Here is a 14,087-nt window from a genome sequence, read left to right as displayed (position 1 = left end):
GCTGGTGTATAAAGACGTCTTTTTTTAATGTCGAGTTTAGTATGGATCACATCTGAATGTACAGTAGTTCATTGTTTATCCCCATCGCAAACAAAACATGGGAAATATCACCACCTACAGGCGAATAGCGAAACTACCGCCGTCGTGCGAAGGGAAAGCTGACATAGACAGCCTGGGACGACGGAGGAGCATAGTCCAGCATAGCCTAGCATTTCATAGTGGCCCCAAAATACAAAAAAATGATGATTTATGGGCTTTGTGTGCATTATACTGAGGAGGACCTGAATTTTTCAGAATGATGACAGCAAGGTCATATTTTGTCAGGAGGCCCAGAATTTCTAGCTAATAATAATAGATATTTTATTTATCCCCATGGGGAGATTGTCTTTATACCTCCCTCAACTTGCTCTTTTTAGAATAAGTTGTCCATGAAGGGCAACCACCCATAGCAGCGCCTGGCTCAAGGACCTGTAGCTGTGCTGAGGCTGGGTTTGAAGCAGCGACCTTGTGACTACAGGCACACAGGCTTAGCCCACTGAACCACACACTAATCCGCTGCTCATGGCACTTTTGTATCAAATGAAAATTAGTGTTTCCCAAACAAAAGCTTCACTCTGGATCTCTGTTACCTTTGCTGCATAACAGATCTGATTGAATATGAATTCTTCCACGACCTAAAAGCACCCAGAAATGTCATTGAGCAAAATAGTTCAATCCAATTACTGGTCTATATAAGCTGCAGTAAGCACACAAAAACAATCTGATACTGCGTTGAAGTTTATACATGACCTTCAGGTAAAAATCATCTAAGCTACTGTAATTTGTGCTTTAGTGTAAAGTCTTATCTTGAGGGTGTCCATAGTTACCGTCTGCTATGTACTGTACATCCACAAAGTGGCAATCATGCAGGGACACAGACAGCCCTGTGTCACCCCTCAATTCGCCAACTTCAAAGTGTCCCCATTCTCACATTGGGCAGGAGCAGGACCAGCTGTGCCTCCAATTGGAGAGACCACATCCAGTGGCTTCATGAGGCTTCCCGTATCGTGTGGATTTTTCTACATTATTCTTTCATTTTCTCCTTGTATTTGCGGAACCTGTCTCTAGTTCATTTAATTTACATGCAATGTGTTCCAAAAAGTAATATTTACTTAATAGATTTTCAAAGCTGGATGGTAGGTTACTAATTTATAGTGGATTAACATCAGAGTGGGTGGTAGTGGCATAAATTATATGATAAAAGCAAAATAAGCCTATAATTACGGAAATTCTTTTATTATGCAGAAGACAAGATGCCTGGGACAGCTTAGGAGAATGGAAGATTTATGGTTACATGATTACTATTAATATTCTATAATCTAAACATCATTTTCTCTTTGGGAATATGAAAGGTTTTCAGACCTGTGAACCTGTGTAACGCTAATTAACTGGGTGACCCCTGGAGTCTTCAGATGTTTAACAATGCCTTAGCCATGCAATGGGTGGCTCCCCCATCCTGGGTTATCACCTGCTTGCTGCTGTTGCTTCCAGGACAGGCTCCAAACCCTGTCGACCCTGCATAAGACAAGCATATATAGAAAATAGAGGGATGCATGGATGGAACAATGCTGTATTGCTAACTGCAGTTATGGTGTTTTAGGGATGGCGGATAGCAAAGTCATGCAAACACAGGCTACTGCTTGGCGCAGCAAGATGCAAAAATCCCCAAAAAGAAAAGTCCCTTTCTGGCATTGATTTTAGAAGCAATAAAAAGCCTCTTTGACATGGGACTGAACAGGATGAACCCTTAATGATTCTGTCGGTCGGTCGTACCTCATGCGTTACTAAGTAAATTACCTGAAATTCGGTTCAGCCTCGTTGAAAAGGAGGTGGATCAAATTCTTCCACTGTGCACGGAGCAATGCCATAAAAAATACAAAAGCTATTGAATTTGACAGAATTTAACTAATTCCTGTTTTCTTAAATGTTTCTGTTCATAAATGAATTAGACCTAAATTTATCAACTGGCCATGAAGGCAGCAATTCAATGTCAGTAAGAAGCCTACAAACTTCACAAATTTTGTCCAATGAGCTATGCTGCCACCCTCAGGCTGTATAGAACAAAACAGAATGGCATGACCTGGACCAGGGGTCGGCAACCCTAGGCACGCGTGCCACAACTGGCACGCGGAGGAATTTCGGGTGGCACGCTGACGATGATCACAATAGAGACTTGCGGGACCCGCGGGACCCAACGCACCGAGTGCGGCGCGGGACAAGATTTGATGGGTGAATGCGGGTGTGGGCGGTAAGGTCCTCATGTATGTGCGGGTTGCGGGAGAATAGAATTAATCGCGGGACTCCCGCAAAATGGAATTATCTTAAAATTAATTTATTAAAAACAAGTACTCTATTATTTATCTACTGCACAAAAGCAACAAGAACGACTAAATTAAAGGCTAACGCTCTGAAGCAGTATTAGGCCAAATGCTTTTCTGTTTGACCACTTGAGAAATCAACGTTTATTATTATTTTGTTTCATTGCAATATTATTAGCCTATTTCTGTTCTGAGTGTATTTCTATGTTCTGAAAAGCTCCTCGTTCGTGTCCATGTTCATCATTCAATTTAATTAAACTCAAATAAAACGAAACATATTTGTTTATTTTCCGTTTCTTTTTTATATACACTCAAAATGGAAGCAAGTGAAACAAATAACAGAGTAGCTGGAAGAAGTGGTAAAAATAAAACTACTTATATATTTTCCTGCGGGATTTTGCGGGCGGGAGCGGGACAAAACTTGAATACTGCGGGCGGGAGCTGGAGAAAATAATATATATTTTTTTGCGGGAGCGGGACAGAATCTTGCGGGAGCGGGCAGGAGCGGGACTGAAAAATTCGTCCCGCGCAGGTCTCTAGATCACAACCCTAATTATTAAACACATTAAAAATTTTCAGACGTTTCCTATGATGTTGAAATGTCATTGGCTGTTGCTTGGCGCGCCTGCTGTTTTGGTTTGTCTACTCGATGGTAGCCCCCCCATGGCACGCGGAATAACAAGAAAATATATAATTGGCACTCCATGTCAAAAAGGTTGCCGACCCCTGACCTAGACAATCAATCAATTAATAAATCTATCTATCTAAACTATCTATTTATTGTCTGTCTGCTTTTCTTAACCTGATCTTAATCTGATCTGGCAAGTATAGTTCAGCTAAACATTCCCCAACAAATACTTCAGTTCTGCATTGCCCGAATGACTATCTGGGTGTGGTCACTTGAAACTGGTTGGTCCCATGTATGGTATCTGTCTGAGACCTTCTGGAGACAGATGTTTTGTGACAACATTAACGGGCCCCATTCACAATGACAGGCTGTGACCACGACCTCTACGTATCTTTACTACCTTTACTTTGGGTTAACTTTCAAGTGTTTTGTGACACACTTTGGTCCGTTGATGTTTCTTGATTTAGCCACACAATGAGTTAGAGTTCAATTATAATTTTAATGTTTGAATTGTTAATATTTTCAAGGCAAATGGCTCTGTTAAACATAATTTTCCTAGATTTCATGCTGATAGTACATCTAAAAATAAGCAATCGTTGCAGATGATAGTTCCAGAAGCTCAAAGTCTTAATTTGAGGCTTTGGCATTAAGTTGGCAGCCCATTTTCTGAAATGCAGTTTTAAGAAAAATATGGTCATATAGGATTTGCTTCAGATGTGAGGTTGGCCTATGTTTCTGTCCTAGACAAACCTTAGAACAATGTGCTTTTGTTTTGTAGTACATCCATCTTCTGTAACTCCTGCTCATTGGGGGTCTGGAGCCTATGGGCACAAGGCAGAAAGTACCCCAGGATGGGGTGCCAACCCATTGCAGGGCACACTCATGCAACACAAGCATGTTTTTGGATTGTGGGCAGAAACTGTGGTACCCAGAGGAAACCCCATATGGACATGGGGAGAACATATACACTCCATACACATGAAGCCAAGGGGGAGACTTGAACCTTGGTCCCAGAGATGTAAGGCAACAGTGCTAACCACTGCACCACTGTGCTGCCCCCTTTTGTAGTACAAATACAGAAAAATTATATTTTGAAAATAATTTTAAAATTCATTTTCTTGGGGAGAATTAACCCAGGAAGTGTGCTTTGTTTACATTAATCTGACAGATTCATCTAAAGTAGTGGGAAAAGGCTACAACGTCTTGCATTCTGGGATTTGAACCCATACCCTTCATGTTGTTTTGGCAATGCTTTACTAATTGAGCAGCAGGTGTGGTTTGTAGTAGGGACATGCAGAAGGGTGGCAGTTCTGGGAATGCCTGAGAAGCTGCCTGGTTTGCCCCGGCTATGTATTGTGAGCTTTAAAGGTGCTGAGTGCCCCTTTAAACCTTTGAGCATCTGGCCTGTTACGACCCCCACGGGACAAGTTACTCCCTATAGGGGCGGATGTTTCTGCCGGGGGGGGGGGGGGGGTTGTGTCATTCTGTTCCTGGCCCTGCCCACTGTTGCATCACCTTCCCCTCTGCTTTGATTGGCCGGGTTTCCTCCTATCACTTCCTTTATAAGGCCTGTCCAGGCCAAGAAGAAGGAGGCCTCTTGCTTTGTACTTGGCTTGTTATTTGCTATATGATTGATGATTTATTGTGCTTGACCCCTTTTTGCTGTTTGACCATTGATTTCTGCCTAGCCCTTTTCTTTGGATTTGGTTGCTGTGGATTCTGTTTTGTAAACATTTGTAAATTTCTGTACCTATCTGCACCCATTGAGGTTCTCCGTGGGTAGCTAGGGAAGTAGGGAGCACGACGCCATTTTGCTTTGATTAAGTTTTCTCACTGTTTTGGAATTAGTCAGGGAGATAGATTAGTTTTGTGTACCTTTGTTTTCTGTTGTTTTGGTTAGGTAAGTGGTATCTTGTTTAGGTTCCAGTTAGAGGTGTTTTGTTTGTTATTTTGGCCTTGTTGGCTCCTGAAGTGGTTCCCACCATTAATAAACCTACCACAAATACCAAAACAGTGGTCTCACTCCACCTTTTGTTGCGCCTGACCCTAGACCGGGACGTAACAAAATTGGGGGCTCGTCCGGGATCTCCTCCATTGTCTTACTTTCTTGCTTTGTGTGCTAACGGTTATCTGGTGGTTTGGTTAGATGGCCGTTAGATTTGAGTTGGACAATTTTGTTGTTTACCCTACCCTGGAACAGTATGAGCGCTGCCGCAAGGATGATCTATTACTTATAGCAGACTTTTTCAGGATTCCTGTGCCACGGAGTGCAGCTAAGAAGGTTGTGAAGAGCACACTGTATCTCGAGCTGGTAAAGCAGCAGATCTTACCAGAAAGAGATAAGATCTTGGGTGTTGCATCTCCGCCAGGGCCTTCTGAGGGATTGGCTATGGCGACGGCTGAAACCAAACCTGAGGAGCCAGTACACATAGAACCCGTCGATCCAGAGCCATCACTGAAAGACCCCTTGGTTGCCTTGAAGCTAAAGGAGTTGGAGCTTGAATTGAGCAGACAGCAGTGTCAACAGCAGCAGTTACGTGTCCGAGCACTGGAGCTTGAGACACAAAGGGATATCCGGCTGAAAGAGTTGGAGTTGGAGCTCAGAAGAAAGTCTGATCCAGATCGTCCTCTTCCTTCCAGTTTACCTGCACCTACTCCTCTTATGCCTACTTCACATGGGCCTGTCGGGGCATCGTCTCCTGTGCCTCAGAGATCATCATTCGTAAGTTTCCCTGACTTTGATATTAGCAGACATATTGCCTTGGTTCCTATGTTCAGGGAAAGCGAAGTGGACACCTACTTTCCTGTGTTTGAGCGCATTGCTCTCACGTTACAGTGGCCAAAGAATATCTGGACCTTACTATTGCAATGCAAGTTTGTTGGGAAAGCACAAGAGGTGTGTTCTGCCCTATCATTAGAGCAGAGTTTGGACTATGAGGCTGTTAAGGCTGCTGTGTTGCGGACCTATGAACTTGTCCCTGGGGGTCGTAACAGGCCCTCAAAAATTAATTCATTGATTTCACAAGTTTCTGCTTCACTTTTCTGTTTTTTTTTTTTTTAAGCAGGTTTTTACTCCAAGGGCACAGATTTGGGTATTGATGAGGTGTTATGTCCCTGTCCATATTACAGGAGTACCATGTGTGTCAAATATATGTTCAGGTTTAGTGTTCAAATATTGGTCTGATCATTTCAAGGGGGGGGGGCTGGGGTTTGGGGTAGATTTTGCTCCTACCAATGTTGAAACCAAACCTACATCCATGTTTTACCCTCAGAGTCAAAAATTAAATGGTACTCTTTGAAATGGTCAGATATTTGAACATTACATTTGAACATATACAGTACTTCTGTCTCTTAATCACACACACCCCCAAGGTGAATTTCGTAGTATGGTACAGTATTCAATTAAGAGTATGATTAAAACCCCAGTTAGCACATTTCGCTATAGGGCTATTTGTTGTTATTTAAATATTTTTCTTGATATGATGCGCATACTGTATATAAACTACACTGCATATTTTTTGGCGTTTTATACAGCATTGACAGTTGTTTCACATTATTTCATGCTGTATCTGTTGCAGAACATCATTTCTTTAAAATTATAATATATATTCAGGGCTGTTATATCCTATAGGCGACATAGGACACCAGCTTCTGAGGGGCGCTGACTTGCAAGACAATTTCACTTTGCCTGGACTGGGGGGCACCAGTAGTGATGCTCACCAATAGGTCGCCGTAATTAGGTAGGACCAGTACTGTATACAGTATATTATGTTGCAGTGCGGAGGTACTGGCAGACAGTGCAGCAGGTTGGACTGATGCCAGCCTTGTAAATAGTTCTCCGTAGTCTCTAATTGTGTTGTATGTAAATGTGCTGTGTTGTTATGTCATGTACAGTGTTGAATGTTTATTATTGTACATAGCATGTCAGAATGTGTGTGTGTGTATGTGTGCCCACCATTTCAGAGTAAGCGTGGAGACGGGCAGAGTGGACAGTGTGAGTGCATGGTCAGTACGAGTGGTATGGGTGCCTTATCATTATTAGCAACATGGATCAACGACCCAGTTTTACACTGGTGTCAGAAGTGGGATTGGAGTTGTCTAATGATGATCTCCAACAAATGAAGCACAGGATCCTGCAGCAGTATTGAGAAGCACCAGAAGACCAGACGCAAACCCCCGGGAACCCAGCAGCGTGCCTTCCCAGGGAGAACTGATGGTTCCAGGCCGATCTGTCTGCTCCGTGCTCAGGCAGAGTGAGCTGAAGCGAGCACGCCAGCACGAGAGAGGGGGGTGAAGCCCGTGGTGAAGCTCACATGCTATGGAGGGAAAGAGTGCCTGGACACTTACATGGTCCAAGTGCACCTAGCCACCAAGCAAAATAGCTGGAGCGAGGAGGAGAGGGCGGTGCACTTGGCATTGGCACTGGAGGAGGAAGCGCTCCAAGCTCTCCTCTGAGCAAGCCCGCAAGGAGCAGCAAAATCAAAACACCCTGGAGAAGGTGCTGGAGCTGCGGTTTGGCCACTGGCAGTGTGTGAAGGCAAAGAGGCCAGAGCTGACGAACTGGCGAAGGCGGGACAGTAAAACCCTGCAGGGCGTTTGCAGTGGATCTACACATCCTTGCGCGGATGGGCTACCTGGATTTCCCTGGCATCACACAGGATGAGCTGCCTTGGCAAGCCTTTATCCAGGCACTAACACCGGAGCGGCTGCGGCAACACATCCAATTCCGGGCGCCGGCTACACTCACCAAGGCCCTGGTGGTGGTGGAGAGTGCAGAAATCCTGTCCCCCTGGCAACATCACGCCAGTTGCCAGCCACACCATGCAGAAGCTACCTAGGGCTCCGATAGTGAGGAGGGACAGCATGTGCACATGAGCCACACAGAGCCACGGTGGAGATGCTGCCCGCCAGCAGCTGCCCCCTGCCACCACTGCATAGAGATCAGGTACTTCGCCTGCTATTGCCCCCCCCCCCCCGGGCACCACACCCTCAACCAACCTGCAATGCACGGCAGTCTAACCCCAACAGCTGCACTTACAGTAGGCCGGCTTGGCAAGGCTATAGGTCTGTACTGCCTGGTAGCTGAAACACCCTGCTGAGCACAGCCGCGCAGACGTGGTGGCCCTTTAGCACGACGGAAGTGGCCGGCAGCGGAGAATAAGGAAGACCACTTGCTGTGGGAAGAGAGCAGCACCCAGCGAAAGAACATCAGCGACATAGCCCCAAGCCATGCCCCCGTCACAGAACAGTAACATCACAGCAGGGGTGTCATCCGAGACAGGAGCTGTACAGGAGGTGTGGCAGCATAGCAACCAGGACCTGACGGCAGAGCAGCGGGACAAGCTCAAAGCTCTGTTGGACTTGTTCCAAGACATCTTTGCTGCCAGGGACGAAGACTGTTGACCCACTTCGACATGGGAGATGCCCCGCCCATTCACCTGCATCTGCACAGACTGCCCCTGGCAAAGTGATAAATGGCGGAGCAGCGGATCAGAGAGATGGTAGTAGCAGGAGTCAGTAGGAATCATATAGCTGTCCAACAGCCCATGGGCATCACTGAAAAGGATGGGTCACGGTGGTTCTGCGTTGAGTTGATGCCCTTGGCTAAATCGATGGATTGACATGGTTCAGCACCCTGGACTCCAGACTGGCTACTGGCAGGTCAAACTGGCCCCAGAAGCTCGCCCTAAGACAGCTTTCTCCCACACTTTCTCCCATCAGCCACGGACTATGGCACTTCTGGTCAATGCCGCTCGGCCTGTGTAATGCCCCGGCCACACTTGAGAGGCTCATGGAACGTGTCCTGTCCCATGTCCCCCAAAACTCGACAATCTTATGGTCCACACCACTGACTTTGCAGGGGCAATCCAGAACCTAAACACCTTGCTCTCCATGATCTGGCAGGCAGGGTTACTACTGAACCACCAGAAGTGATCCTATGTCTAGCGCTTGATGCACTACCTGGGCCACGTCGTCAGCGGGGAAGGCATGGCCACCGACCCGGACAGAAGCAGTGCACGATTGGCTGACCCCACACAATGTGAAACAGTTATGTCACTTTCTGGAGTTAGCGTCCTACTACTGACACTTTGTAAAGGACTTTGTAAATATTGTGAAACCGCTGCACCATTTTACACAGAAGGGAAGCAATGTCGCATGGATGGATGCCTTTGGTACGGCTTTCAATCAGCTTGCATACTTCAGCCACACTTAGCCAGCAGAAGTGCAACTATTGCGTGACCTGATGGGAACTCTGGCCATGGTGCAAAAATGCAAACACTTCTGTCCCTACCTCTGTAGTCAGTGGTTCCAGTTGCAGACGGACCACGCGTCTTCTAAATTTCTGCAACCTGGAGGGACAGCTGGCCTGCTGGTTGGAGGTGCTGGTGAAGTTTGACTTTGAGATCCAGCATAACCGTGGGAAGCTGCACGGGAACATGGACACTCCTTCTCACTGTCCCTGCATCACAGGGAGATGATGTTACTATTGCTGGGAAGAGAGGAGCGAGATCGGCTCGCTGCAGCAGTAGCTGCTGCCCGCACAACGCTGGGCAACCATGCCCACCTGGAAGTCGACTGCTAACAGCTCACCGCAGAGCAGCACAGTGACCCTGTGCTAGCCAGGGTCAGGGAGTGGATAGATGAGGCCAGGCAACTGGACTGGGAGGCAATATTGGCCTCTGATCTGGAAACAAAGGTCTACCACTCCCAGTGGAACACCCTGGAGGAGTGTGAAGGGCTGATGTACTGGCACTGGTGATTGTCGAACGGCATAGGGGAGTTGCTACAGTTGCTGGTGCCCTGGAGCCTGTGCCCCACTGTGTTGAGGTCAGTACACAGGTCTGTCAGGGCCAGGCATTTTGGGGTAGCAAAGATGCTGGGAGAGCTGCGATGGTGGTTCTATTGGAACGGCTGCCAGCAAGACACTGAGATATTTGTACACTGCTGCGATGTGTGTATGGCTAGGAATGGTCTTAGCTGGCAATCCTGGGCTCCCCTGCAGCCATACCTAGTGGACGCTCTCATGGAGTGAGTGGGGTGGATGTCCTAGGCCCCTTCCTCCACACCGAGGCCAGAAACTGCTACATACTTGTGGCCATGGACTACTTCACGAAGTGGCCTGAGGTGTATGCGGTTCCTAACCAGAGCGCCACCACCACAGCAGCTAAGCTCAAGCTTCTTATTTTGCAGGTTCGCGACCCCGAGGAGCTGCACAGTGACCAGGGGAGGAACTTCGAGGTGCAGGTATTTGGCAAGGTCTGCCGGCAGCTGGGGATCATGAAGACTCGCACCACCCTGCTTCACCCGCAGAGCGATGGGCTGGTGGAGTGGTTTCATTGTACCCTAGCCACACAACTGGCGATCCTCATGGATGACAATCAGTACGACTGGGACATCCACCTTCCCCTGGTCCTGTGGGCATATCGCGTAGCAGTGCAAGAAAGCACTGGCTGCACCCCTGCTGCCCTAATGTTTAGCCATAAGTTGCAGACCCTCCTTGAGCCAGAGCTGAAATTGGGATTGGACTACCTGGGCCAGCTCTGGAAGTGCATACACGTCGTGCATAAGCTGGCCAGGGGCCATAAAGGCGCGGCCTTGGCCAGACAGAAGAGGGCATATAATGTATTCTGCCAGGGACAAGCCTTTCAGCTCGGGGAAGAAGGGGTGGTCACCCATGATCGACAGCCATCGGAGGGGCCCTGGAACGAATCTCCAAGGTGGTGTACAGGGTGCAGGTGCCAGAGTGGCGCAGGACTGTTGTGCTGCACCGCGACTGCCTGGCACTGTACCAGCCCCTGGCTCACTCAGAGCAGCTATTGTCGAGACTGGTGGTGAGTATCCTTGCAGCAGGGACTGATCAAGACGATGGGGGACTTGGGGGCCTGCAGCTGCAGAGGACTCGCCACGGTCCAGAGCGCCTCTGGGACTTCGTGGGGGTCCCAGGACAGAAAACCCCTTGGGGGGGGGGCAGTGCAGTGCAGAGGTACCAGCGGGCAGCACGGCCTTGTAAAAAGTTTTCCGTAGTTGCTTATGTTGTATGTAAACATGCTGTGTTGTTATGTCACGTACAGTATTGAATGTTTATTGTTGTATATAGCGTGTCGGTGTGTGTGAGAGCCCACTCTGCGTATTAGGAGTAAGCGGGGCAACGGGCAAGGCGGGCAGTGTGAGTGCATGGTCAGTACAAGTGGTACAGGTGCAATAAACACCACCAAGTGGTTAAAGCCAGGAACCATCTCTGCCTGATCCTTAAGGATAAAATATAAAAAACATTTTGTTGCTTTTTTGGTATTACTAATGACAGGTTTCAAAAACTTTTTTTTATAATATTTAATAAAATAAGTATACAATTTACTTTAGAAACTGCTGAATTTCAAATGTTTCTCATTAATTTCTTTGCGTAATCACCATACAATGTTCTCCAAGAACTCTACTATTTGCTTAGGCCTATAATCCAAAGTTAAATCCCTTTATCTTTCTGTTAAGCTAATGCTGGGTGATATAATTTATTTTATAAAGCATTGCAACATCATTACAAAACAGAAATTACATACCACTGCTACACCCACTTTAAGTATGAGACAGAAATAATTGTTTGTATTGTGCTGAAGGGTGTACTGTATATGGGAAATCAGAAAGTTCCAATGTCATTAATAAAGGATGACTTTTAACCAATTGGGTAATATAAAAGTAGTATTACAATAACTATTATTTTTATGACGAGGGGCGTTCAATAATTTATCTACCTGAGTATGAAAGAAAGGAGCAAGCATGTTGAAGCAAGTCTGGGCATGTTGTGACATGTCTTAAGGTTACTCATGCACAGTTGTGGCTCAGTGGCAGTCTAACATTCCAAGAGACTGGATGTCCAAAGAGTTCTCATACGAATCAAATAAGAAAATGCTAGATTAGGAGTAATGATCAGTGATAAAATTTCTCACAAAAGAAGGGAAAAAGCCAAAGGAGATCCATGAACGCATGACTGCAGTTTATGGGTCTGCCCCATCATCCTACAAAGTAAAATTTTGGAGCAAGCAGTTTCAGTGGGGTAGAGAGTCCATTGAAGATGACCCTCACACTGGATTTTCCACAGAAATGTGCATGAAAGTTGAGGATTTAATTTGGTTAGACAGACGACTTAAGGTTTCCCGAATAGCTGACGAAATGGGCATCTCAGCAGGTACAGTTTGGGAAATAATTCATGAAAAGTTGGGCATGTCAATGGTCAGTGCAAGATGGGCTCCAAGAATGCTGATGCCATGTCTGAAGGCCACAAGGCTCCAGTGCTGTCAGGAGAACTTGCAGATGTTCTGTTTAGACCAAGTGAATTGTTTTCATCGTTTGGTGACTGGAGATGAGACTTGGGTCTACCACAGAGATCCTGAGTCCAAAATGGAGTCAATGCAGTGGAAGCACAAGCCATCCCCACCCCAAAAAAGTTCAAAGCAGAAACATCTGCAAGCAAAGTCATGGCAACTGTTTTCTGGGATATTGAAGGACTTTTGCTTCTGGAGCACACGCCACATGTCACACCCCGATCGTGCTGATCCTCCTGTGCCACGCCCCCTCGTTAACCTCATGACGATTCCCAGTGTTTCACGACTGTTTTCAATTGTCTGTATTAGTTTGATGTATTTAAGTCCACGTCAGAGTTTGTTTCCCTAGTTCTGTCATTGTAGTGTCGTGCCTTGTTATATTGGTGTAGTTCCGTTTTGTTGTTTTTTCCCTGTTATGCCCCTTCGTTTTCCAATTAAATCCTTTTATTTCACCCCATTCCTGCTTTCGTCCGCCTGTTTCCCTGGTCCGTGTTCTCCGTGTCATGACAGAATGACAGAACTCCAGAAGAAGACGCCGACCTTGACCGAGGATCAATACCTCGGTCTGGTTAACGAAACTCTGCATTGGCTTGAGCGGCCGGAGGTAAGGGAGGACCCCGTGCTGCAAGCCCTTGCTATCCGGGTGTGGGATACCCTTGAGGAGCTATCCCTGCCCGACGACACGCACCTCGCAGACGAGGTGCGTGAGGACCTGCGACGGCTGAGACGTGGGGTTGCAGAGGCTAACATGAGGTAAGTAGCCACCGACTGCGGCATGCCTTTCGGTCTCCTGTCCCCGCTTCCTGAGGTGCCCCAGACTCTGCAACCCGCGGCTGCAAGCAGAGAGAAAAGGTGGAGAAACCGGAAGAAGGAAGACGCGACGGAGGTCTTCCTGGGGACAGTTTCGCTCTCCGCCGCCTGCTTTGCTCCGTGTCGGGAAGACCCGCCCCCGATTCTGAACCCGACGGTGTTCGCTCCGGAGGTGACCGTTGCCACCCTCTCACAACAGCCGCTCGCCGCTTCGCTGCCCTCAGTAGCAGCGCGCCCCTTCTCCGGGACTCGCCACGGGTTCCGCGGTTTCGGAGGCGGGCGGCGCCTCCCATGGTTCCCGTGCCTGCAGCTGCTTCTCCAGTGACTCCTGTGCCTGCAGCTCCGCCCGACGAGGCGCCCCCTGCTGGCCGCGTGATGGTGGCGCCCGCCGAGGCACCCCTTGCTGGCCGCACGCCCGAGGTGCCCGCCGAGGCGCCCCCTGCTGGCCACACGCCCGAGGTGCCCGCCGAGGCACCCCCTGCTGACCGCACGCCTGAGGTGCCCCCTCCTGCGCCGCCCATCCAGACTCCAGTGCTCCCCGTGACTCCAGTGCTCCCCGTGACTCCAGTGCCTGAGCTCCCTGCTCAGTCCCCGGCTGCTGCTACGCCGCCCGCAGCCCCTGCTGCTGCTTTGCCCCCTGAGGCCCCTACTCAGCCCCCAGTGGTCCTCGTGACTCCTGTATTCCCCGTGACTCCTATGCTCCCCACTCAGGTCCCCATGACTCCTGAGCTCCCCGCTCAGCTCCCCACGGCTCCAGCGGCCCCTGCAGTGTTCCCCGTGGCTCTAGAGACCCCTGCTGCTGTGCTGCCCAAGACCGCGGTCTGCCAGGCCGACGCTCCTTCCTCCGTAGTGGAGACTGAGGAGGAGCTGGAGTGGGATCCCTCGGGGATCTCCCTGACCTCCTTCAGGACTCTTTCCCCCGTGCTTTTCCCAGTGACTTCCCCCGTGACCTCCCCTGTGACTCCTCCACCCTTG

The sequence above is a fragment of the Paramormyrops kingsleyae genome, chromosome 1 (genome assembly GCF_048594095.1).
Source record: "Paramormyrops kingsleyae isolate MSU_618 chromosome 1, PKINGS_0.4, whole genome shotgun sequence".
Classification (NCBI taxonomy): domain Eukaryota; kingdom Metazoa; phylum Chordata; class Actinopteri; order Osteoglossiformes; family Mormyridae; genus Paramormyrops; species Paramormyrops kingsleyae.
The sequence above is the reverse complement of the archived record's forward strand: the minus strand, read 5'-3'. Positions refer to the sequence as shown.